This window comes from Vulpes vulpes, chromosome 13 (genome assembly GCF_048418805.1).
Source record: "Vulpes vulpes isolate BD-2025 chromosome 13, VulVul3, whole genome shotgun sequence".
In the NCBI taxonomy this organism is placed as follows: Eukaryota; Metazoa; Chordata; class Mammalia; order Carnivora; family Canidae; genus Vulpes; species Vulpes vulpes.
In genome coordinates, this window is record NC_132792.1 from 70,469,624 (window position 1) to 70,496,819 (window position 27,196).

Below are 27,196 nucleotides of genomic sequence, written 5' to 3' on the forward strand. Positions count from 1 at the left end.
GTGACCAGGGGAAGGGGACAGTGGGTAGACCTGATATAATGGGTGAAGAATGTCAATCTATTTGTGTTCCATGTGAATGCTTACTAAAGAGTGATATCAGCAAAGAAGAATTTTAATGATCAAGTGAAGAGGATGACCCATTCTGTAGATACCAGGCACCTTCATTCCTGGCTACTCCTGTCACTGCCCAAAGGGTTCATGAAGAAAATGGCCCTAGTGGCCACGATGAAAGGTATGCATGAGCTCAGCAACATGGCCTGCCACTCACCAAGGCTGACCGGACTGCAGCCACTCACTACTGAATGTCCAACCTGTAACAGAGATTACCACTGAGTACCAGCTATGGCACTACTCCCCAGAGTGATCAGCCAGTTACCCGGTGACAAGTTGATTACTTTAAACTACTTCATCTTGGAAGGGAAGACACTTTGTTCTCACTTCAATAGACAATTACCCTGAATATGAATTTCCCTTCCCTGACTGTAACACTTCTGTCAACACCATCCATCACCCATGGACTTATTGATGCCTTATCTGCCATCATACTATTCCATTTATCATTGCTTCTGATCATTGGAACTCACTTTATAGCAGATGCAGAGCAGACATGGGTCCAGTCTCATGAAATTAACTGGTTTTAGCATGTTTCCCACTATCCTGAAGCAACAGGCAAACTGGCCTTTTGAAGACTTGTTTATAGCATCAGTTAGGTGGCAGTATGTAGGATAAGTAGGAAAACCTCCTCCAGGATGTAGTATGTACTTCAAATCAATTGTTTCTTCCATACTCAGGATTCAGGCATCTAGGAATGAGGGATTGGAAATGTCTTACTCTGTCTCTTGGTGATCTACAAGAAAAATTTGTACTTCCTGTTTCTGCAACTATAGATACTGCTTATTTGGAGATCTTAATTCCAAAAGATGAATGCTTCCACCAGTGAGAACAACAATAATTCCACTAAACTAGAAGTTAATACTGTTACCTGGCCACTTTGGGATGCTTTAGCCAGTAAACTAACAGGGAAAGAAAGTTGTTACTAAATTGGCTGGGATGATTGATTGATCATGACCATTAAGGAACAATCGAGTAGTTACTCCACAGTGGGGGTAGGGAACAGCATGCTTGGAATGTAAGAGATCCCTTGGGGGCACTTCTTAGTACTTTCATGTCCTGAGTTTAAAGTCATTGGAAATTACAAAAACCCAATTGAGGCAGGATTGCTAATAACCAGAGCATTCAAGAATGAAGGTTTGGGTCACTCAAAAGTGTCCTACCACTACCAGCTGATGTACTTTCTGAAAGCAAAGGGAATTTTGAATGGATAGCAGAATAATTTAGTTATAATTACCAGCTATTACCATGTAAACATTTAAAGAACTAAGTACTGTAATAGTTGAGTATTTTTTCTTGTCTTGATATGAGTGCTTATATTAACCAACATTTTTGTTTTCTTAATCTTTCCTAGTCTCCTAGTTAACATAAGCTATGTTAATAATAGTTTATCTTATATTTCAATATTTAAGTTACAAAATGTCAAATGAGGACTGTAAATCATCTGGAAGAAGAATGAACATCAATCCAAGACTCAGGAAGTTCTTTGCATCTTGGGGGAATGTCTTACCCTGTTTTTACTATTTGCTTCATGTTTGGTAGAAATGTGACTTTGCTATTATTTGTATTTGGACATTGAGTATGGTTTGAAGACATATGTATGGATGACAAGTTGATAAGGAGTGAACTGCTGTGGTTTTGTAATGGGTCAAACTCACCTGAGATGGAATATTTCCTGGGGTTTCCTTCTCAGAATATTTCCAGTTCAGACAAATCATAGTCATATTTTCATTCAATCTCATTCAAGATTTGGAATACAGAAGTGAAGTAGTAGCTCTTTTGTGTATTTGCTTGAGAGGTTGGGGCAAACAGCTTCTGCATTTCACTCATGTTGGTGTCCACCTGCTTGTTTATCTCTTTGGTGTAGGGCAACAACTAGGTTTGCAACTCTTCCACTTACCCTTAAATCCTCTTTCTGCTCTTACTGATGACCAGATATGATTTGACTCCATTCTTCAGGGTGTCAGCTTCTCCTGTAGGACATGCAATTCACCATGGTGGAGGCAATAAGAACTGATAAGGGTCCAGTGAGTATGTCCTCATGGGTTTCAGACAACTGATACTTTTCAGTTTAAGTTTATATTCATGGCTTTTAGCTTGTCTTTGCCGTTCCTCACTTTATGTCTATCTTCCATTCAGAATTAACTGCTCTGTTCCAGCATTAAACACAAAACAACAGCCTTAGAGAATTGCATTACAATTGCATTAGATCAAATTCCTATTATAAATGGATAGATATGTAAAATTCTGACAGAGACAAAAATGTAGGAATAAATCTAACAAAAGAAATTTAAGACCCTCACACTAAGCTACAAAACATTGCATAGAGGAATTTAAACATTACCTAAATAAAATGAATGATGTATACAATGTTCATGGATTAAAAGACTCAGTATTGTGAAAATACAAGTATCCCCAAAGTGATGTATCAATCTGATGCAATCCTAATCCATATTCCAGTTGACTTTTCTCTTATAAACTTTAAAAGCCAATTGAAAAACATCTGTTAAAATGCAATGGACCTGTGATAGATGACACAATTTTGAAAGAAATAATCTCTCACAAGTATGACTTACCTTATTTGATTTTAAGCTTACTTTACAGTAATTGAAACAGTTTGGTATTAGTGAAAAGATGAACATACAGATGAATGGAACAGAGTAAAAAGTATGTCTGGAATGTTGGAGGTATGCTGAGGCACTTATTACTCCCATGTGCTGTGACTTAATCCACACATATAAATCAGTTTATTTTAGGCAAAGGTTCTAAGAAAATTAAATGTGGAAAAGGTAAGACTTTTAATCAAATAGTGATGAACTAATTGTATATTTGTTTAGAAAAAAAATCCTCATCTGGGATCCCTGGGTGGCGCAAAGGTTTAGCGCCTGCCTTTGGCCCAGGGCACGATCCTGGAGACCCAGGATCGAATCCCACGTCGGGCTCCCGGTGCATGGAGCCTGCTTCTCCCTCTGCCTATGTCTCTGCCTCTCTCTCTCTCTGTGTGACTATCATAAATAAATAAAAATTTAAAAAATAATAAAAAAAGAAAAAATCCTTATCTCTTCACATCGTAAACAAAAGTCAATTCGAAATAGATATAGAGCTAAATATGAACCTAAATTCTAAAATCTTAAGAAGAAAACATAGGAAAAAATCTTTGAGATTTCAGAATAGGCGAACATTTGTTAGATCACCAAAAGCATGAAAAACAAAAGAAAGAATTGATAAGTTGGACTATAACAAAGGCAAAACCTTTGTTCTTTGAAAGACACCATTAAGAAAAATGAAAAGGCAAGTTTGAGGTGTTCTTCAATACAAACAACCAGTTCTCCAACTTTCCAGATACTCAGTTGAGTATTCAACAATTCAATTCAATTCTGACGCTGGCTACTCAGAGTTAACACACATTCCATAACTTAAAGGCTCAGTCCTATAGGATTGCCCCCCCACTTCAGATGCCAGCTGCAGGCACCAGACCTCCCATACTTCTGACCACCTGGCTATAAATTGGGGGTCCTAAGGACACCTTTTGAAGGTTTGATAATTTTCTAGAAGGACTCACAGAACTCAAAAATATCCTTTATTTATGTTTGCTAGTTTTTGTGAAGAATACAAATGAATAGCTAGATAAAAACATACATAAAGTGAGGTCTGGAAAGATCCAAAATGCAGAAGTTTTGTTCTAGTGAAGTTGAAGCATGCTAGCCTCCCAGGACATGGATTGGGAAGTTTCCCAAATCTCCTTGTTCAGAAATTTTTATAGGGCTCAATTTCCAGTTGACCTCCTCCCCTCAGGTAGATGGGTGGGGCTTAAAGTTCCAATCATCTCATCACTTGGTCTTTCTGGTGATTATTCCATTCTGAGGCTTTCTAGTGGCCTTATCCTAAGTCACTTCATTAACCTATACTCAAATGTGGTTGAAAGAGGTTTATTATGAATAACAAAAGATAGTTCTGAATAAGGCACCGGGATGAAAGGAATAGCATAGGGAATATAGTCAATAGTATTGCAATAACATATGATGGCAGATAGTAGCTACTCTTGTGATAGCATAATTTATAGAGTTGTTGAATCACTATGCTGTACACTTGAAAGGAATGTAATATTGTGTGTGGACTGTGCTCAAAAAAAAAAAGTCATTCATGACTTTTTGAAAGATTGTCATTCATGACAAATGAATGATTTGATTCAGGAAATTCCAAAGGCTTTAGGAGTTCTGTGCTGGGGATAGTATACAAACACCAAATATTCATTTTTAAAAAAATTATACCTCAGCAATTCACAGACTGGGAGAAAATATTTATAACATATATATTTGACAAAGAATTTATAACAAAAACATATAGAGATCTCTTATGACTAATGACAAGAGAAACAACTCAAAAAATTTGAATGTATAGTCTAAAAATGGATTATATACACATTAAGAGATCCTCACCATCATTAATGATGAGGTAAATGCAAAAACCCCAAAACAAAACATAAAAACCCTTAAATACAACTACCCACTCAATAGAATGGCTAAAATTTAAAAGACTGGTCATACCAAGTGTTGGTGAGGATGTGGAACAATTGGAACTCTCACACACTGCTGATGGGAAAGTGAAATGGTACACCTACACTGGAAAAACTCACATGTTTCTTAAAGAATTAAAGATACACCAACTGTTTACACAAAGACTTATACACAAAAGCCCATAACAACTTTATTTATAATAGCCTAAACTGAAAACAACAAATGTTTATCAACAGTGGAATGGATAAATAAACGATAGTGCCTTCATATAATGGAATACAACTCAACCCTAAGAAGGAACATACCAATTGATGGGCACAACATTGATGATTCTCAAACACATTATTCTGAGTTAGAAGAGTCAGGGCAAAAAAGATTCTTCATTGCATGAGTCTGCTTATACAAAATTCTAGAACATACTAACTAATCTGTAGTAAGAGTGAGAGGCTCTGTGGCTGCCTAGGTAAGTGGAGTATAGGAAGATGAATTGCAATGAAACATGAGGAAATTTTGTGGGTGATAGAAATGTTTGTCATCTTGATTGTGGTGATGATTTCAAGAGTATACATATGTCAAAGCTGATCAAATTGTACGTTTTATTTTATTTTTTAAAAGATTTTATTTATTTATTTATTTGTTATTTATTTATTTATTTATGAGACACGCACACACACACAGAGATAGAGAGAGAGGCAGGGACACAGGCAGAGGGAGAAGCAGGCTCCATGCAGGGAGCACGACTTGGGACTCAATCCTGGGTCTCCAGGATCACGCCCTGGGCTGAAGGCGGCACTAAACCGCTGAGCCACCCAGGCTGCCCAAATTGTACATTTTAACGCATGAAGTTTAATGTACTTTAATGATATCACAATAAAGCTGTAAAAACAAAAAATCCATATCTGAAGAGGAGGTTAATACTGACCCTGCCAAAGCTCTGATGCTCTGCAGGCGTTTGCAGTAAGCACAAACAGGATTTTTTCACCTTTTCTCCTAAAACATTTCTCCCTTCCTTTGAGCTACCCTGTGCTCTCACTACAACCACAGTGACAGGGACACATGACTCGGGCCATGCTGGTCATGTTACTTTCTCCCCTGTCGCGGAGATGGGCATGTAGCCCAAGCCAAACCTCTCAATGTCCTTCAAGATTAGACTGGCAGAGAAGACTCCTTTTCTTGCTGCTGTTAGAGCCTTTTGGATATGAGAACAGGACTTCTGGGAGCCTGTTTCCTTCCCATGGGGAAGGTGTAGCACTTCGAATAAAGCTGACATAGAGGAAGGAAAGAAGAAGGAGACAGGAAGGTCTGCAGCCAAGGAGACAGGAAGAGAGGGAGGAAAGGTGAGTGAAAGAGAAGAAAGGAAGGAGAGAGGGAGGAAGAAAGGGAGAGAGGCCAGAGAGATATTTGGATGTAGTATCTGGCTTTCTCCAAGGCCAACTTCACCTCTGTCCTTTCCACCCACCCATACATGGAGATAACTGAGCCAATTAACTTCCCTCTTGGGGCACCTGGGCAGCTCAGTCGTTGAGCATCTGCCTTTGGCTCGGGGCATGATCCTGGGGTCTTGGGATCAAGTCTCTCATCAGGCTCCCCAAGGGGAGCCTACTTCTCCCTCTGCCTATGTCTTGGCCTCTCTCTGTGTGTCTCTCATGAATAAGTAAATAAAATCTTCAAAAAAAATATTCCCTCTTTGGCATAAGGTGATTTAGGTTTCTGTCATTTCCCACAGAAAGTTTCTTGACTGATACAATATTTATTCATGCCATTCTCTTAGACTGAAATGAGAGGTAGCATTTGTATTATTCTCTTTTACCTGCATTCTCATTGCTTAGAAAGTAGCTTCTTTGGTCCAGGTTAGGTACATGAAAGACAAGATCTCTTAGTATGCATTTCTTTGAGGACTTTTGTCTCTCCTCTTGCCTGTAATGCTTTTTTCTTAAGGTTGTGTGTGTGTGTATGTGTGTGTGTGTCTGTGTGATTTGTTTTGTTTGCCTTTAGGATGCAGGCTGTATTTTTTACTGGCAGTTTCAGTCTCTGGTGGGTGGTAGGGGTAGAAGTCGAAATGAATGATGTAGCAGAAACCAACATGTTTTCCTAATTCCTTCTTCCCAGCCACACTATACTGGTTTGAGTGTGGGGTAACCTATGATTCTTTTTCTGCTTTGAGCCATGTATTAGTTAGTAAAAATTTGCCCTAGAGTCTTGGAGTATCATTTACTGTCATTCTTAGTTTACAATGCAAATGTAAGCTTTCATATTTTTAAAAAATATTATCTCAGAATATTAATGGATGTTTGGGAAAAAGCGAACCAAGTGGTATTTAGACCTTTCCTTGTTAAATGGGAAACCGGGCAAGTTGGTCTTTTAACATGCGAATTATTCCTTGTTTCCATTAGACTTCTAAGTCTGGAAACAGCCCTCCATTGGTGTCTCTCTGGTATGGAAAGCCAAAGGTGTGAAGTTTTCTTTGATGGTGAAATGTCAGTTGTCTTAAGGGGATAAAGGAGAAGGATTTCTGGAGAAAAAGCCCAATGCTCCTCAAGGGACATTGTGTGCTTTGGCTACTACTAACTGTAAAGTTGGCCCTGCCTCCAAAAGGCCAGAAAGCAGAGCATAGAGCAAGAAGAATATTTGAGGAGCCTCTGGAAATAAGAGCGCACATCTGGGCAACAGAAAATCTATGGAGACATCCTCAAACTAGGCTTAGAGGTTCCCTCCAAATTTGTTCCTCAGATGCTTTCTCCTAGTTAGCTCCATGATAGATGCTAGTTATATAGTCAGACAGGGACTGAGAAGTTGGGAGAAATGTCGTGGAAGAGGTCATTTATTCCTGGGGTATTTGTTATTAGACGGCTTAACGTGTTTTTTTTTTTTCCCCAGAAGTTCTAGGTTTTAAAATTTGAAACTTGCTGTAAGAGAATATTCTTATCTAAATGTAAAATTGTTGGAGGAGCATTGCCTATGATTTCTTTTGCCATATTTCTGCAAAAGTCTTGCAATATATACCTCTCCCAAAGAAGCAATTATTCTAAGTATCTAGTAATATTTAGAAGGGAATATTATTAGATAAGGGAATATTTAGATATTCCCTTATTTAGAGGGAAAGGGTCCTACAGATGGTGTTTACGGAGCTCACCTGGGTAAAAGGCAAGTAGGATCTGGCTCTGAAAAACTTGCTTGCTGACACCATACTAACCCCAGGGCTCTGAGAATTTCATGAAAATCCCACTCATGTTCTTCAAACTCATGAAGAAAGAAGTAATATTATAAATTTGACATCAGAATAGTTATTACAAATCCTGAAGTATTTCTTTATTATCTTTTGTCAGAAAGTTTATTTTCCATAGGGGACATTTAGCTAATTACCTCAACATTGGCCAGTTAGCTTTGTCTTTATAACATTATGAATCTCTTTTATTTATGCTCAGAGAAACCATCCTCGAAGAATGAATTTCTAAAAGAATAATATTTGTACTCTGTTAAATGAAATTTCAGAACATGAAATAATGCACAGCTAACTTACACTCCTTGTTAGTGCACCTTATCTTCATATGCCTTTCAACTGGACCTGGAATGGGACATATTGATTAATAATCTGTAGAAAGCATTTTAAAATTTTGAACACGTGTGCATAAAACACATTAAGCAGTAATTAAATTCAGGTCAGCAAGATGGAAACCCTTACAGACCTCTAAAAAGAATTATAGATACATTTAGGAGGGAATTTTAAATATAAATTTTAATTGGTCTAGTAATGTTTCTAGTCACTATTTATTATGTAACTTAAAAATTATAGTGTACCTTGCTGATGTTTTTTAAAGCCATTATTAACATAATTTATATATTAAAGAAAATGAGGAAACTGTACTGCTAATCCTCCTGACTCAGTCATAAATCTTTACTGTTTTGCAATAAAACGCATTTCCAATAATGCTGAATATACTTTCCCTGCACTTTATTCTCTTGGGTTTTAGCCACTCCATGTTCTCAACATTATGATATATGTCCCCAAATGAACCAGATGTTCTTTAGACTCTGAAATAGAAGATCTCATTAAAATGTGCATGTGTATGTTTTCTGATATCTCATGAGAGTTTTTTTCAAACAGTATAAATGCCAAAGATTTCCAATTATTTTTCTCTTATTTATTTAATCAAGGCAGAGCTCTATGAAGAGTTAGCCCTGGACAAAACAAGTGTAAGAAAATCAAGCTGATAGTCTGGGAACTATGCCAACAGTATTGGTATACGGTACTTTCTTAGTCTCACCTTTTTGTGCTTTCAACCATTCAGCAACATAGATCATAAGTTCTCTTTAATCTATTTGGTAAAACTTGTGCAAATGATACTAAGAAAAAAATGATAAATAAGCTCTGCATCCAGAGTTCACAATCAACCAATACAGAAAGTATAACACAGAGGAATAAACATAAAAATATATGTAAAGAAAGCATATATACACATGCAAAAGAATTCAAGAGACTTCACTAAGATTATTTTTCTAAAACTTATTTTGATAAAGAAATATACACAGAATTTCAGCTCGCTCACTGTATGAGTTAGCTTCTTATGGATTCATGATACATAACCAGATGTTAACAGCAGTGAACTGTAGCCTGGGCTAAACACATGTTTGCATATACTGATTTCCTTTAGAGGTTGCATATTATTTTATTTTTTAAGTACTTAAGATTCACACTAGATTCTCAGCACTTCAAAAAGGTGAAATCCTAATTGGAAATACCTTATACTTCTTGATATGTGGTAATGAGAAAAATCTTCTATCGTTGTCCAGAATGTGTTGATTTCTATAATGCTTACTGGGTGAGAATGTATTGCCAAAACTTAAAGGAATAGATTCTTTCATTCATTCAAAAATATATACAGACAGCTTATTATGTGCCGGGCATTCTTACGGGTTCTGATGACACATGAGCGACCAAGACAGACAAACATCTCTGTTTCTGTGGAGCCATTGTGAAGTGCAGAAAAGGGGGCAGGAAAACCAAATAAAAAGTATTGTGGTCATTTTGGGGACAGGTGCTATAGGGAGATAGAGAGCAGTGGTGGAAGAGGGGGAGCTCCAGGGCAGAGGCTAGGAAGGTCTAAAGGAGGTGAGAGAGCTGACCATGAGGCTAGCCAGCTCAAGAGCTTTCTGGGCAGTGGGCAGAGCAAGAGTCAGGGCCATATGATGGGAGTAGCATGTTCAAGACACATGGAGGCCCAGAGGCCCAGGGGCATGTGACATGGGAGCAGAGAATAGGAGACCAAGTCAGGAAAGTAAGGAGTGGGGAAAGTCCAAGAAGCTCAGGGTCTGAGAGGACAGGGGGAAGCCTTGGCTTTTATTCCAGGTGAGATGGGAAAATTTGGGAATATTTGGAGCAGAAGGAGCAACATAATCATGACCTGACTTACATTTTAACAGGATCACTGAATGGGCTTCTTTTTGCACCCTTCACCCCCAATTTTAAATTATAGTTATATTTTGGTGTCAATATCATTCTTCCTCTTCTTTTTTTTTTTTTTTTTGCAGAAAACTTGTGGTTGTCAGCTTCTAGCACATATAAATAGATCACGTGATTTTGAGATCACACATCAATCAGTCCATCACATATCAGTAAGCATACCAATAATTTATTACTGGTATAAAAACATCCAGCATTATGGATTTATCCAATGTGAATAATTTCTTCTCAACTATTTTTATATTTATGTATGGTTGCAGTTTATCCAACTAAAATTTTCTTTTTTTTCCAATTAAAATTTTCACTCAAGTTCCCCTGATACGGTTGTTCAAAATCATTTACAAAAATTTAGCAAAGAGAACATTTCACTTTATTATAGAGCTTTAAATTCTTGTGACATTCTGCACGTGCTCAAATAAAAATTACAATTTCTTTCTAGCCACAAGTTCCCTTTATGAGAAATGTGAATATGTGAATTTACTACTAGCATGTGTGAATTTACTACTGACTCAGAGTCGTTAGAATTTGGGTCCATTAAAATGGAATGGTAGGCCCTTTCTGGTGGGGATTACAAAACAGGCAACTTGAGATTGGAAGCAGAATAAGGAATGGTACAATGAGAATTAAAAAATAACAGAATAAGAAAAGTAAAATCTGAAGGGTATTTACCTTATACTCCTTGAAATTTTGTTACCTTTGCTCTGTCATTTTTGTGAATTCTTTCTCCCTGGCCTGACTTCATGTGCTTTAACAGCTTTACTGAGAAGTCATTCAAATACCGTAAAACTCACCCTTTTAAAGGGTACAACTCATTGGTTGTTAGTATAATCACTGAGTTGTTTTGCCTGATTTAAATGATACCCAATCCTTTGGAGTTCACCATTGGTGCTTTCCCATCCCTGTCCCCATCTAGCCCCTTTCTCAACTCAAATTTTCCAAACCTATTCCAACTCTTCTTTCTTGCAGCAGTGCTTCAGTTAACGGCACTGTCCACATCTTTGAATCAAGCTAGCAAGCCCAGGTTAAAGCCTGGTTGAAAATGTCTGGGTTCTCTCCTCACTCAGTGTGAACACTCCACTTGACCCCATCTTTGAAATGTCTCCCTTCCTGTCATTTCTGAGCCTTGTTTCAGGCCTCCCTACTTCCTCACTCTGATTGTTATGAAGGTGTCCCAAATGATTTCTCACCAGCAGCTCCTTCTCTCTTTTAATCTACTCTTGACCTTGTCTTGCCAAACCCAAATCTGATCATCTTTCTCTTCATCTCAGACCCTTCTGTGTCTCCACGACCTAGGGATAAATCCATATTCTTTTGCAGACTATCTAGGTCCTTCACCATGTGGCTTCAGTTCATGCTTCTTGTCTCACTTCCTTACCCTTCCCTTGTCATGCATTCTGAAAATTCCAACCATTGTCTTCTGAACCACTAGGCTTTGGTATATTTATACAAATAGATACTTCCGCACATATTTATCTTTGTACGCTCCCCCCACCCCCCAGCTACCTTGTCTTTTGCCTGAGGAATTTTTCCACATCCTTCATATGCTAAACATGATAGTAGCTTGGTGAAACCTTTCCTGAATACCCAACTGTGTTTCCAGATCCTTCTAGATCCTGCTAGCCGTCACTGCACTATGTACAGACCTCTTTTTCTGCTTGAATGTTAGATTGTGATCATTTGGTTCATGACTCTTTTAATTGTTAGGGGGAGATCTTCAAGTCCAGGGGCTGTCCTGCCCTACCTAACTCAGTGCCTTGCCCCATTCTCAATTCATAGTGGTACCCAACATATAAAGCTGGACATGTCTAAGTAGATCTTCACTACAATTGACATCACATTTTTCTGGAACTAACTAGCTGGGCAAGCTCTTTGCTGCTGGCCTGGTTTGGGATTTTTAACTCTATAATGGTTTCTCTTTTTTCTCATTTCTTCAGTATTTAAGAATAGTCTTCCCATAAAACAGAAAGCAAGGCATCTTAGAAATGGCTAGGGAAGGGACAAAGAGTGTCCCTTCTTTGGGATCTAAGTCCTACAGATCTCAGCTATCCTTTTAGTCCAAGAGGTCGGTGAGAGCAGAGGGGAAATACAGAGAAGTTGGAAGGTAAGACCACAATTTTAGAAAATTCATTGAAGGTTTAGAAACAGTAGAGATAGAGAGAGAGAGTAGTGAAATACTGTGAATGTGACATTAGATTTTGAGCATACTTATATTTAAAAAATCCATTCCCCAGTAAATGCCTATAATATAACAGCCAGATGGTGTATTTTGCTTTTTAAGATTTTTAACCTTTACATTTGTGCTGGCTTTATGAGGAGTCATTTGAATTTTAACGATCTAGATTTCCAGCAGAAGATTGTGGTTGATACTGTTTAGGGCGCCTAAAGTTTAGGTTGGGAAAACGTATCCTTGTATAGCCCCTTCTATCCCTGGTGCTGTGTTTTTTAGAGCACGACCCTGTCTTAATCCTTTCCCTGCTCTGTGTTTGGGTGGGAACTGACAAGGAATTCAACGTCAACCAATCCATAACATCTGACCATAGCTCTAGTTCCACAAAAGCTGGAGAAATCAGACATTTCATCTTTTGAAGTAAGTCACTCAGAAAGAAATTGCCAAAAGCTATTGAGAGACAAGCTGAGTGGGGTAACCATCATGGGTCCCTCTCAGACTGAAGTCATCAGTAAGTGGGTATATCTGGAGAAAAGCACAGTGAGTGTAAAGAAGCAGAGGCAAATGCAAAGGGTCTGAGAAAGAGATAAAGAGGAACAGCTTTGGGTCTAATTGTGTACACTGTGTACATTCTAACAATAACCTCATCCCAGTCCTCTTTTTTTTTTTAAGATTTTGTTTTTATTTATTTATGAGAGACAGAGAGAGAAAGAGAGAGAGAGGCAGAGACACAGGCAGAGGGAGAAGCAGGCTCCACTAAGGGAGCCTGATGGGACTTGATCCTGGGTCTCTAGGATCAGGCCCTGGGCTGAAGGCAGTGCTAAACAGCTGAGCCACCCGGGCTGCCCCCAGTCCTCTTTTCTTGTGTAGATCTCTGTCCCTTGCAGCCCAAAACCCCTCGCTAAAGCACAAATATTCTGCTACACTTTCTATAGCTTTTACTGTAATGAAGTAAACTAGGAACACTTTCTCCAAATCTAATCTTGACAAATATCTTTATGGAATTTTTTGGCTCAACTAAACACTAACTTCGTGGCTTTTTGTCATATACATCAAGGTATGTGCTACTCAGTGGGCAAGTGTCTCTTAATTTTGAGCATACCGATGTGCTGTTAAATTAAAATAAGTAACTTCCATATATTCCAGCAGCAATTGCAAGCTTGTGGCTACATATTACTATGCTGGCAGCTACAGGCATTATCACTTTTTTTCCTGCAAAGGCAGAACCTAACATTGTCACCTGTTTGAAGGTAGCCATCCTAGATAAAGCCCAGTAGAACCCTGCCAGGATATATAGAGGCTGCTACCAGTCAAGATCTTCAGCTGCTCTTTATGATGTTGGGTCACTTTGTGTCATGGGCTAAATAATGGCCACCCAGAGATATCAGGCCCTAATTCCTGGAATGTGCAAATATTACCTTATATGAAAAAAGAATCTTTGCACATATGATTAAGTTAAGGATCCTGACATGGGGGAAATTATCCTAGACTATCCAAGTGGGCCCTAAATTCAAGTGTCTTTCTAAGAGACAAGCAGAGGCAAATGACATACCCAGAAGATATGAAGCAACGTGACGATGAGGCAAAGATGAGAGTGATACCGCACAAGCAGGAATGATAGCAGCCACCAGAACCGGAGAATACTTCCCCTGAGCCTCTGAAGGGAGCAAATTTTTGCTGACATCTTGATTTTGGCCCAGTAAAGATGATTTCAGACTTCTGGACTCTAGAACTATGAAAAATTTCTATTGTTTTAATTCACCATATTGGTGATCACTTCTTATCTTCAGAAATCGGAAATAGAGAGATGAGAGAGGCAGCTGATGAAGTTTCTTAGATAAGCACAATGAATAAAGAGTTTCCTCAGTTGGAATCATTTGGACCTCACAGATTTTACAAATTTTGGGGTTTTATGAGCCTCTACCTTGATCAATGACTGCAGGTCACCCTCTAACTTCAGTTGAAGAATGATGTCATGCCTCAGGTGTCCTTGATTCTGCAAGGACTTGGTCCAGCTTAGACACACAGAGATCTTTTTGAAATGATGCCTGCCATTAAATGCTTATAGACTTGAGTTACTATCTAGGAGGCTGTCGTATGAAAAGCATCTCTAACAGAAGACAGGTGTGTGAAGTGCCAACTCTGTACCAGGTGACATTTGGTGTTTGGCAATATGGCTGTGGTGACATTTGGAAGTCTTGTGTATAATGTATGCAGACCTGAATTTTAGGGTTTCCAGAACAATGTCTGTTAGAAATGGTGATATAAAGCATCACTGTCTTGTTCCTGATTGCTATCATTTGATCATTAAGTATAAGATTTGTTGTAAATTGCTAGTGAATATTATTTGCTATTTCTAATTTGCTAAGAGTTTAAATTTTTATCATAAACAGATTTTGAGTTTTATCAAATAATTTTTTCTGAATCTATTGAGAATGTTATCTGTTTCTGCTCTCTTAATCTACTAATGTGCTGAATTATTTGAATAAATTTTCTAATGTTAAACTAACCTTGAATTCCTGAAAGATAGCACTTTGATATGATTGATTACATTTTTACATATATTGCTAGGATTAATTTAGCTAAAAGATATTTCTGAGCCTATGCACATGAATGAATTGGTTTATAATTTAATTTTTATTTGTTTTTCTTATATAATTTTAGCATCAAGGTACTTTTAGTTTTATGAAATGAGCTTCAGAGTGCTCTTTATTTTCTCTTACTTGGATGATTTTATAAAATATTGAAATAGTTCACAAAACAACCAAATTCTATATTATCGTGGGTAGAGAATTGTTAAATTCAATTTCTTTACATATTATAGGCTTGTTTAGAATGTGTATTTCTCCTTCAATGAATTTTGTATAATGGTCTTTTCCATAATGTATTTTAACCAAGTTTTAAAATATAATAGGTATAAAGTAATCCATATTATTGGCTCATTATCTTTTCAATCTATGATTTATTTGTGCTATATCCCATCTTCACTGTTAACATTTTTGCGTCTACGTGTATACCATCTCTTTTTGTCTTGATCAGTTTCAGCAGAGATTTTTGTCTATTTTATTGTAGTCTTTTCAAAAAAATTTTGGTTGTCTTGATTATCATTATGGTACAGTTGCTGTGTTCTTTAGTTTCTGTTTTTATTTTTATCATCTGATTGCTTTCATTTTTCTGGTACCAATAAGTTATGTTTTTCTGTGTCTTAGTTTTGACAATTAGCTTATTGAATTTTAACTTTCCCTGTTTGTAAGGTAAGAACTTATGGCTATAAATTTCTCTTTTTAAGTACTGCTTAAGCTCTGTCCCACAAGTCTCAACATACAGTGCTTTCATTCAGTTCCAGGTACTTTCTACTTCTTCTTAAAATATAGCCTTTAATAAATTAATTATTTAAAAGTGTAATTTAAATTTTCCAAACATAGATTAAATTTTTTTAAAGTTTTCTTTTCATTTTGTTATAGACCTATGCTGTAGCCCATACTATATTGAATGTGGTGAACATTTATAAATGTTACGTATGTGTCTAAGAAAGGTATGTATATAGGCTCTTTCTAATTATACTCACTAAATAAAACATTTTTTCTAACTTTAAACTCAGAATGTTTTAAGTGATAAGAGGCCATGTCCTCAATAAACAATTTTACTTTTTAGGATGTGTTTCTCTATGGTTTTCCCTAGAGTAACTGCATCAGAATCTTTGGAGTGCTTGCTAAATCTTCAGGTAGATGGGAACTACTCCCCGTCTCCCCAGAATTTTTGATTCAATAGTTCTAGGTTCTAGACAAGGAATCTACATTTAACACAATTTTTAAGGTAACTATAGAAGGTAGTCCACTGGGATGTAATGATATAATACTGTTAGTCTCAATATGTTTCCCTTGTTTAATCAACCTCTTTTGTTCAACAAATCAGTTAGATTTTCTTCCTCAAAGAGTACTTTATGAGCTCTATCAATGATTTTTTTTTTAGATTTTATTTATTTATTTGAGAGAGAGAGAGAAATCATGAGCAGGGGGAGGGGCAGAGGGAGAGGATGAAGCAGACTCCCCACTGAGCAGAGATTCCCCTCCCACTGAGCAGGGACCTCCCCCCACTATGTGGGGCTCAATCCCAAGACCCTGAGATCATGACCTGAGCTGAAGGCAGATGCTTAACTGACTGAGCCATCCAGGCTCCCCTATATTAATGGGTTTTTTTTAGAGACAAAAATAATTATAAAATAAACCATGAGATTGTAATTTCCTATGGTTATGTAACTGATAAAGCTTCAGGCTCATAATACCTTCAGGCTGATTCATGACTTCTTTCTTTTAGTCTGATGGATTTCTTTCTTTCTTACTAAGATTCTCTTTTTTAAAATAGTGCCAAGGAATACTAATATATATATATATATTTAGCTTTTAATAGTTTATTAAAACTGACATTGCATTTTAATCTGGATCATGGCATTAAGTATTACTTATTCTCTACTTTGTATGCATTGGTTTTATCTGCTTAAATCAATTGCATATTATTTGAGATTAGGAGCTGTCTTCGAATGCATATTTATATATCCACTCCAACATCTAGTATGATGTGGACAGGTAATGTAGATAGTGAATAATGCTTTTAAATTGCTAGTTTTCAAAGGTTACATATTTTTTTTTATCCTTTTTTCCAAGTTAATGAATTTCAGGGTCTTGAAAAACAGCATCTACTTCAAAAATGTTAAGAATGCATGTTCAATCCCTAGGTATTTTCACAAAGTCTTTTACTGCAGTATTAATTTTTCTCTCTCTTTGTGATAAGATCTAAGGAAGTGTATAATAAATGCATCTAAATATTATTATAATAACGTTTGTAAACACCTTTTAATTTGCAAAATGGTTTTGCTTTTTAAAAAATCCATTTAGTCATAACAACAATCATGTGAACATTAACTTGTATTCATATTTGAGCAACGGTTCAGACAGGTCTAAGAGACTGGCTTAAGAGCAAAGCAGTATTAAGATGTTTTCGTGCTCCAAGTGTTTGTCTGCATGACAAATAGAAACATATCCACGTTTGACCAGATAAATATATTTCACAGGACAAGTGTTAACAAGGATCTGAAAGCAACTATAAGACAAAATTGAATTTATTACACTTGCTGGGCAAGAAAGATCTGCACATGGAAGCAGAGTCTCAGCAGTCTCTCACTGGATCTTACATATATCATGTTGGGTAAATTAATAGGGTTTCGACTAGTTCTAATAGAAGCAGGAAGATTATGACTGGCTCTATCAGAGAAGAAAAAGAATTCCATTGCTCCCAGACTTAAAGTGGGGCTATGTTACCATGCTCAGCATTCTGATTTAGCTCAGTGTACAGTTTGTTTATTCTGCTCTAGTTCCTGATATGATTGCAAACACTAAGTTCTGAGGGTCTATGATTTTAAAGAATAAAGCTTTTCAACACCATGACGTCAATGTTGATATTGAACAGAACAAGATTTATTAGTTTTTTTAACCAGAGAAACTTCTACAGATTTACAAAACAACCCCATATGCCTACACAATCTTGCCATTAAATACGATAACGTATCAAAGTATTTAAGAAACCACTGAGTGTCCTCTTTAAGAATGGACATCAAACAATAATGACCCACAAAATCAAGTTACTTTTTGATTCGGTTTGTAAATGAAAAGAGTATATATGCACAACTGCAGGCTTTTATCTATTATTATTCTTTGATTTAACCGAGCATGTTGGATCTTCATGGTGGTGGATTTATAATTATTTATTTGAAAAATTCCCTACAACTGTGTCTGAGTTCTGTATATTGTGAGGACTATCTTAGTGGCCAATCAGTCTACTTGGAGGTCATTCATTATTACCCTGTTTCCTAGAAACAGTTCTAAAAAGAAGCATTTTTATTTATTTATTTATTTAGTATATTTTTTTAATTGGAGTTCGATTTGCCAACGTATAGCATAACACCCAGTGCTCATCCCGTCAAGTGCCCCGACTCAGTGCCCGTCACCCAGTCACCCCAACTCCCCGCCCACCTCCCCTTCCACTATCCCTTGTTTGTTTCCCAGAGTTAGGTGTCTCTCATGTTCTGTCACCCTCTCTGATATTTCCCACTCATTTTCTTAAAGGGAACATTTTTTAAGGACTTTCCTTAAGTTAAACTTAGGCTGTAGGTCAGAGAACCATAGAAGCCCCAGAATTACAGTGAACTATCCAACGTTTCCTGGGAAAGTTTTTTACATTTAAAGTGGACATCTGCAGAGCGTGCTTGTAGTATCCTTGTAATAAGATCACACTTAGGGCATATCCTTATATTTCAATAACAGAATTTCATCAGACTATGGAAGTGTCTCTGTACATTGAAAAATGTCATTTGGTGAGATATTAGGCCAAATTGTTTGGATCCACTTGAAAAACTGGATCATCTTTAAATACATCAAATTCAGGATTAGTACAAAGTAACTTTGGAAGAGGAATTTAAAACTGTAACCTCAAACAACATGCATAGTAATAGGAAATCTCATGACTAACTTTGTCATTAACTGCTTTACATGGGTTTAGAAATGGCATCCAGAGAAGAAAATACAGAGTAAGTCCTAAGAACATATCATAACTCAGGGAAACTTCTTTCCTCTTTTTGTAGAAATATTGATTTGAAGATTAGCACAATAACTATCAGATAAATGAAGCTAGATCTTGCAATCTGATTCTTTTATCTCACCCAAGAGGGTTCCTCTAAATTTAATGATGTTTCATAGACTGTTAAAAATATTTTCATAAATGGATTCTTCTTAGCTGAGAACCAGAACATCAACATTTCTACTAAGAAATCCCTTGAAAATGTTTTTTTTCCTGTTATTTGAGTGTAATTCAAGATCTCTCAACTGATTTTTCTTTTCTACTAAACCACTGAAATGAAAACAGAAGAGAGGCATTTCTTTAACCTACTGATATGAATAGCATTTTTTAGCATAACTAAGCAAACTGATATAACATTTGTAATCAAGCAAATTAATTTATTACCTACTCTACCTAATTAAGAAATACAGATTACTTTAATCAATGCCATGACTTGAGACAAGAGAATCTGCTGCATCTGTAGGTAAAAATTCATGAAGTTGATTCAGGGTAGTTTTGGAGACTTCATTTTAGAACAAAGGAATTCTGATTTGAAAACTTTCCGAGTTCAACTGTGCCTGACTTGCTTCCTTGGGGTGAAGAAGTTATTGCTAGGTGCATCCCTGAGCATGGATTGTAGGTGATACTTCCTCAGCACCTCCAAATCTTAAATTGTGAGTCCAAGTGGGGGTGGAGGTTTGCCCAGGGGGGGGTGTGGAGAAAGGGTGGCTCTGAGTGAAGAGAAACCTCCTTGGAAGCTACCAGTTCTTCTGGGCAACAAGATTGAGTTTGTCTCTCTCACCTTTGACTAGAGTAAGTTCCTCGCACCTTTCTCAGAATAAGCATAGAAACAGCCATGTTCTTCTGGAGAGTGGATGAGAGCAATTCTTTCCCTGTCCATGAGGTGGATGAGAGAGGAATCCATTGTCCTTCTCTTTGGATGAGGCTGGAGGAGGCTTGGTGAGCACCTCTAGAATACTTGTAAAACTCCTGGGCATTGAGGAAAAATCATAAAGACTAAATAATTTAGCAACTAAATAAATTAGATATGGGTGGAGTTGGTCAGAGGGAAACCAAAGGCAAGAAGGAGGAAAAGATAGAAGAAAGACAAATGGAGAAGAAAACCATGAATGACCATTTCAGCATATGCCCCTTGTAAACTGAGTTTTGGCTCTCAATGAAAATAAATAAGTCTCTCACTTCAGTAGGAAAGTAAGAGGAAGAAGAGAATCTAGGAGAGCAGTATGAACCAACTTTCAAATTTATATACTCTTCTTATTTTTACCAACATTTCTCTTAAATTCAAATTGAATGAAATTTTTTTTTCATTATTTTTTCCACAATAAAGTTCTTTTTAAAATGGCATATCAAAGAAAGTTGACAAGGTCTGGGCTTCACCCACTGGAGACTTAAGAAACTGGGGATTTGTTTTGTCTTCTTTTGTTTTTAACTTCCCACAAACAGCTCTCTTCCACTTTCAAGATTGGATTGTATATAAAGAAGTGAAAAACATTATAGTAAGAGTTCTTCCAGCAACTCATCTATCTCAGTAGAAAATAGGAAATCTTAGAAACTTAGGAAGAGAAAAGGACAAATTTAAGCTCTCTCTGAGAACGTGGTTACTGCTTTTACAGATCAAGCTTTGAAAAGATGTTTGGAAAAAGGACCCCAGTAGACAGCCAGTCTGAGAATTTTTTTGCAGTTCCAAACTAGTGGAGAACCTGCATAAACAGTGGTTTACTTTCTTCCCTTTGTTAAAAATGGCATCCATGAGCAATGGCAAATACCTGCAGAGCAGGCATTTCAAACCTACCTGAAGGTACTATGAACTTGAGGTAGATTCCACCTCAGCCAAAATTCTCTTCTTTGTCTACTCCATGCCCAGCACTTGAACAGTTCTGGGGGAAATACAGTAGCGCCCTAATTCACCCAGTCCCTACCGGGAAAAGTGCTCAACTAGGTTGATTGACATAAAAGCAGAATTAAGAAATTCTCAGTGAACAGGGCCACTAGATATTTCCAAAAGCCAGGCCCTGGGATTTGTGGTGTTGGTAGGAATGTGAGCAGAATTGGATCTATCATTATAGTAGTGATGGATGATGATAGTGAAGCAAGGATTGTAGCCAAGCTATCAAAAGATGCAAAATATCTCCCTGCTCCTCTTGTGACATGACACTTTTGACATGTTTCTGTAAGGAAAAGTGGTCCTGGCGAAGGGATTTATGACAAGGAGGGTATTTTAGAAAAGCATGCTGTTCTCTGTCCATGATCTGTGCCAGGGACTGTGAAGAGCAGAGTGTTTCTCTTTTGGGTCCAGATCTTTTGAAAAGTCTAATGAAAGCCGTGGATCCTCTCCCAAGAAAACTGCACATGTATTCATGCAATTTCAAAGGATTCACAGTGTCTTAGACCATCTGAGCTGCTATAACAAAAATACCAGGGGGTGGCTTATAAATAACAGAAATTTATTTCTCACAGTTCTGGAAGCTGGAAGTACAAGATCAAGGCACTGCCATGGTTACATTCTAGTGAGAGCCCTTCTCCTGGTTCATTGTCAGCCTCCTTGCTGTGTCCTCACACAGTGGAATTGTCAGTAGATCTCTGTGGGGGTCTCTTACAGAAAATTAAGAATCCCATTCATGAGGGCTCCTCCTTCATGATCCAATCACATTTCAAAGGCCCCACCTCCTAACACCAGCATATGAATTTTGAGAGTATGTTAACCTTCAGATCATAGTACACATTGCTGATTCTTTTTTTTTTTTTTTTAAGATTTTACTTATTTATTCATGAGAGACACACAGAGAGAGGCAGAGGGAGAGGTAGGCTTCCGTGAATCTCAGGACCCCGAGATCAGAATCTGAGCTGAAGGCAGATGCTCAAACACTGAGCCACCCAATTGCTGGATTCTTGAGCATCAGTAAGAGCTGGAAGTTTCTGCCAGGTTGGCTTGTCTATTTTTATGTTAGTAGAGACAGAGTTCTTGTTGACTGACACAGAAGAGTCATGAGAGGAATATGGGAGAAAATGCTGGTGTAGAAGAAGAGAACCTTGTCCTGGAGGCAAAAGGGGTGCCTATGAGTGTTTTAGTGTCACAAAAATGTTATTATCTCCTTGTATTATTCCTGATTTCAAAGAGCTGCATTCATAGACCCCAGGGTATAGGATTAGGAATTTGGTTGCATATATTCAGTCACTCACCTTCCTGTGCCTGTCCACAGCAGATGATATGAATCCATTATGATATTATTTGCCACAGAGGATACATATGTCCTCAGTGTCCTGGCCAACCACTACTCCAAGAAGATTGTCACAGTATTTGGATGTGTCATGCAGGATAAAACCTAACTTGCCTTTCTTGGGTTGGACAATGAAAATGCTACAGTCATAGACCCCCCAGCCATTGCCACAGAACAAGAGGGTTAAAAGATGATTCCATCCTGATGTGCCTTTCCAGATGGAAAAAAAAAAAATCTGTGCATCTCTATGCATCTTAATCATTCTATTTCTGGAGACCTGGAGCGACCCATGTGGTGATTTTGGAAGGAGAATCTGAGTATGTTAGCCTAGCTACTTTCATTTGGGATTTGTTGCCTATAAGAAATAAGCATTCTCCTCGACTATCCCTCTAGGGGAAGGCTCTGTGGGAGAGAGAAATGTAGGGGAGGGGTGAGGGCAGGCTTCTCCTGGTCCCACACTGTTCTTTGTTCCAAGCTGCCCTGGATAAATTTTTAGGTTCACTATTAAGGAATCCTTTAGTCTGAGCCACATTCTCCAATCATGTCCTATTCTTCAACTGCCTTTTTCCATTATCTTATTTCTCAGTTGTTTAGAAATTTGGTGAAATCAGTGTTGCTCACTATGGTACTATCTTTAAAATCCCAATAAGCAGAAGAGTATGAACTATGCAGAATAACACAGAACATTTAAAATAATTGTTCTGTTCCACCAATAAGTATAATTTAATTGGCTTGTAAAATTACAGAATCCTGGAGCTGGACAGATCCTTCAGGGAAAAAATCTGCACAAAGTAGTATTATTTAAGGCTTAGACCAATGATGATAAATTTTTTTCTGGGCATAGATAATAGATTGTCATAGTCCTAAGACTCCTTAGGCCTATCCTGCCTTCCCCTTCCTAATAATGAGTGCCAATCAATCCCAAAATAGCTACTTATTATACACTCAGAATGAAGACATAAATTTGATGAAAATGAAAATTACACGTTTAAGTTGTCAACATATCAAACCTATTTATCTCATTATTTTAATGAACAAATGCAAATATTCTTCAGTATTTTCAGAAGTACATGAAGTATATTTCAAAAGCACAATTTTGTTTTTATTTTTTAGAGAAGACTCCAAAAAACACCTTACTGTATTTTTTACCCTTTCTCCCAGATAAATAAGTTCAGACCAAAATAGGAAAGTTGGTAAATAATACATATATCTTGATTTTGATTTTACTTTCATGTAACAACATTCCTATCTATCTGGAGAACCAACTTTGTTGTGAGTCTGCTAAGAAAACTTTCTGTCAGCAAACATGCATTTCAATTTTTTTTTGAATTTTAAAATTTATGACTCTACATTTCTGTCTTTTTTAGAATAAATGAATTTCCTGTTTTTATGTAACTGAAGGCTCAAAAACATTTTATTCAATGACTAATACCATATATTGCAGGCAAAATGGCAGCTTTCATATGGATTAATCTATTCTTCAATCTTATACCTAATTAAGATCTTACACAGGGTAATCTCATTGATCACGCTTAATTAAGGTGCCTGCGCCTTTCATGCAAACAAAAGAGCATTAAGTTGGAAGGGGAAGAGCTCGCATAGATTCTCAGGGTTCTAGTGAGCAACTGTTGTCTGCTCCTTGTCTTGCATGTTCCACTGATAGTAGGGCGTGTTCAAAGCCCTCCCTTTAAATGTAATAGGAAAGACACAGGGAAAGAGGGGAAGCTTGTATTTTCAAGCTTGTTCAGATTTGAACTTGGCATAATACTTTGATTGTGCTGTATGGTAGCCCTGAGCCCTCTCTTCAGCACCGAACACTCATTCATGGAGAATACCTAGGGCAGCCTAGAGGGTGTGTTTCCCCCTCATTTAAAGGGCCTGTGCATCATTTACAAATGCTCTTTTCAAATATTGAATATGACAGTGTCCTTGCAAGGCTTGCAATCTTTCAAGTACCACAGATTTGCCCATTAGAATGAAATTCAGGTTCTTCCTTTCTACAAGAACTAAAGTAATTTAATATCATTTGGCAACCGATCTATACGCAGCTATATGAGTCCTATAGAGATCACCATATTCCCTTATCTTTCTTCTACAGGCAAGTATGTACTCGAGATCAAGAAGGAAGTGCGCCGTATTGGGGGAGACATGGAATCAATTTAACTATGTTCCTCCAGTTAAACATGTGTCTGCAAGACTTCTCAGGCACCTGGACCATTGTTTCTATGGCCCAGAAGTTGTCACAAATGCCAGTACTGCCTGCACCAGGAGCTCAGTGCCACCAAGAGTTTGGCTTTTCTGTGATGTCCCCAACCCTGCTTTGGGAGCAGGACAGCTAGACAGGAGTGCAAGTCTCTTGACTATAGTCTCTGAAAGTGCACTTTCTGGGCGATTCCTTATGATCCATTGACATGGTGGGTAAAAGACTCTGATGAAAAATAGCTTTGGAGGAGGCACTGTAAAGCAAGATGGTAAGACATACAGGGAACCTTTGCCAGCTTGCTGCCTGCTACTGGCTAGCTTCCTGGGGTAGAAGAAGCTTCCTTTCTCTGCCCAGGAATACATCCATGGTCCCTGATTCCATTTATCAGTCCTGTCACCTTGGCCCAGAAGAGCCTCCTATGCTATACCGGATAGACTAGATATTTTCTTTATCTGTCTTGGAGAAGGCACACACCAAAGGCCTACGATGCCAGAGGAATGAGGAAGTGACAAGGATTAAATAATGCTCCTGTATCCTCTGACTTTCTAGGCAGGGGAAGGAATACCTCCTAGGATCAAAATCCAATAGCAGAAGCTAGCCAAGAAAGAAAGATTTCAAGGAGTGAATGGAACAGAAGGGATAATCACACAAAGGGGTCCCCCATAATTGAAGTACCTTGCAAAGAAGGAGAAGCTCTCTCACCAGCAAGGAGCACATACAGGGCCCGAGAAAGGGCAGCAGCCCAATTCTGGGAGAAGAAGTTGTCATCACAACCCATGACCCCCTCCAGGGGTTGTTACCAGCCCAGGTCTTCTAGGGAAGGAGAGCCGGCCAACCCAGTGCAGGCAATTTGAAGTGGGAAGAGAAAAGGCACCCGACAAAGACTCAACTTTTGTCAAGCTCTTTTAAGCCCTAGTTGGACTGGGCCCCATCGTTGGGCCTTGACCTTAAGAGCAAGAAGAATCCTGCTAAGTCAGTTTGGTGAGAATCCTCTGCCCTTAATGCCTGATAGCCCTTCATATCTGATCAAATTCCTCACCGTCCACCCTGCCCCCCCACCCAGGGGATTATCTGATCCCCCTGTTTGCCTTCTGCAACAATCCCACCAAATTGGGTTAGCCAGACACCCCGCTTCCCCTATCCTCTTGATTCCTTTTACTACTTTTCGTGCTGCTCCTTGGCTATAAAGACTCACTTTTCCCTGCTGTATCTGGAGTTGAGCGTATTTCTACACTGAGATTTTTTTTTTCCCCCTATTGCAATAGTTTTTGGATAAATCTGTTTTTACCTTTTTAACTACTGTCCATCTCTGGATTCTCTCTGACACACCCTACAGGGTGATAAAATTAGATGGAAGACAGTAGGTAAAGCTCAGAAAAGAGCATTGGGTGGAAAATGTTCTGAGTGATTCCCAAGAGGTAATAGACTGGTAGTCTAAGTATTGGTGATGACTACAGTGAATCCAACATTTCAGTTCAATTCACTAGATATTACTGGGGGCCAGGAGCTGGTTCAGGGATGAATAAGCCTATCCGCCATCTCATGATTAGATAAGAAAATTACTACTGGGGTGAGAAAAACACATACATGACTTTTTTTCTTTTTAAATGAAGGGATATTATTTCTACTTTTATCTTTTTTATCACTAACATTATATATAATAATAGAAATGCTAGATTACACAGGAAGGGAAGATAAAGGAAGTAAAAATCAACCACAGTTCTACCATCTAGGCATTACCATGATGACATATGTACTCTGGGATTTTTTTCTGTTTCTGTACATATGCTTTAAATAAATCAACTCTATTGAGGTATAGTTTACAACAATAAAGCACACCCATGTGATTAATTAATTAATTAATTAATTATTTTAAAGTTCCAGTGTAGTTAACATACAGTGTTCTACTAGTTTCAGGTGTACAAATCACCCATTTCAAATGTGCAATGGGATAAGTTTTGACAAATATACACAACCATATAATTTCTACCAGTATTAAGATATAGAATATTGCCCCCAAAAGTTCCCTCTTGCCCATATAGAGTCAATCCTCCCATCTGTACTGAAAATCTGGGGCATGCACTGATCTACTTTTTGTTACTGTACACTGTTTTCTCTGTTCTAGAATTTCATAAAATGTGATTATACAGCATTCACCCTTTGGTGTCTGACTGCTTTTGCTCGGATCTTACTTTAGCTTCAACCATGCTGTTACATGTATCCTAGTTCATTTGTTGTCATTGCCAGATTGCATTCCATTACATAATTGTACCATAATCTGTTTGTCCATTCAGCTATTATTGAAGAGTTTTTAGCTCTTCTGAATAAGGTGCTGAACATTCAAGGACAAGTCTTTGTGGCAACACACATTTTTATTTCTCTGGGTAAATACCTGGGAATCCAATTGCTAGGTCATGGTGATTTAGCAATTGGATTTTTTATCCAGTTGACATTTTATAAGGAACTGTCAAACTGTTCTCTGAAGTATCTGTACCATTTTTTGTCTGGTCCCCCTTTTGCCTTCTGTAACAATCCCACTAAGTCCTAACGGGAACATATAAACAGTCCTAGTGGCTCTACATCTTTGTGAACCCTTAGTAGAGTCACTCTTTTTAATTTCAGCCATTGTAGTGGGTGCATAGTGGTATTTCCTTGTGACTTTAGTTTGATTTCCCCTGATAATTAATGATGCTGAGCATTTTCTTCATGCATCTGCTTATTGGTATACCATTTTATATATATATAATGTAAATATGCATATATTATATAATATGCACATATATAATGTATATATACATATTATATATGTAATATATATAACATATATAATATGCATATATAATATATAACATATATAATATGTATATATAAATGTATTTTTTGCAG

The 27,196-nt window shown here is 37.6% G+C and overlaps 1 protein-coding gene across 1 annotated transcript in view; it reads right to left on the reverse strand.

Moving 5' to 3' along the window:
• FAM110B (family with sequence similarity 110 member B) overlaps positions 1-27,196 on the reverse strand; it is a 224,030-nt gene that overhangs the window by 163,737 nt on the left and 33,097 nt on the right. The gene's annotated exons all lie outside the window — the stretch shown is intronic.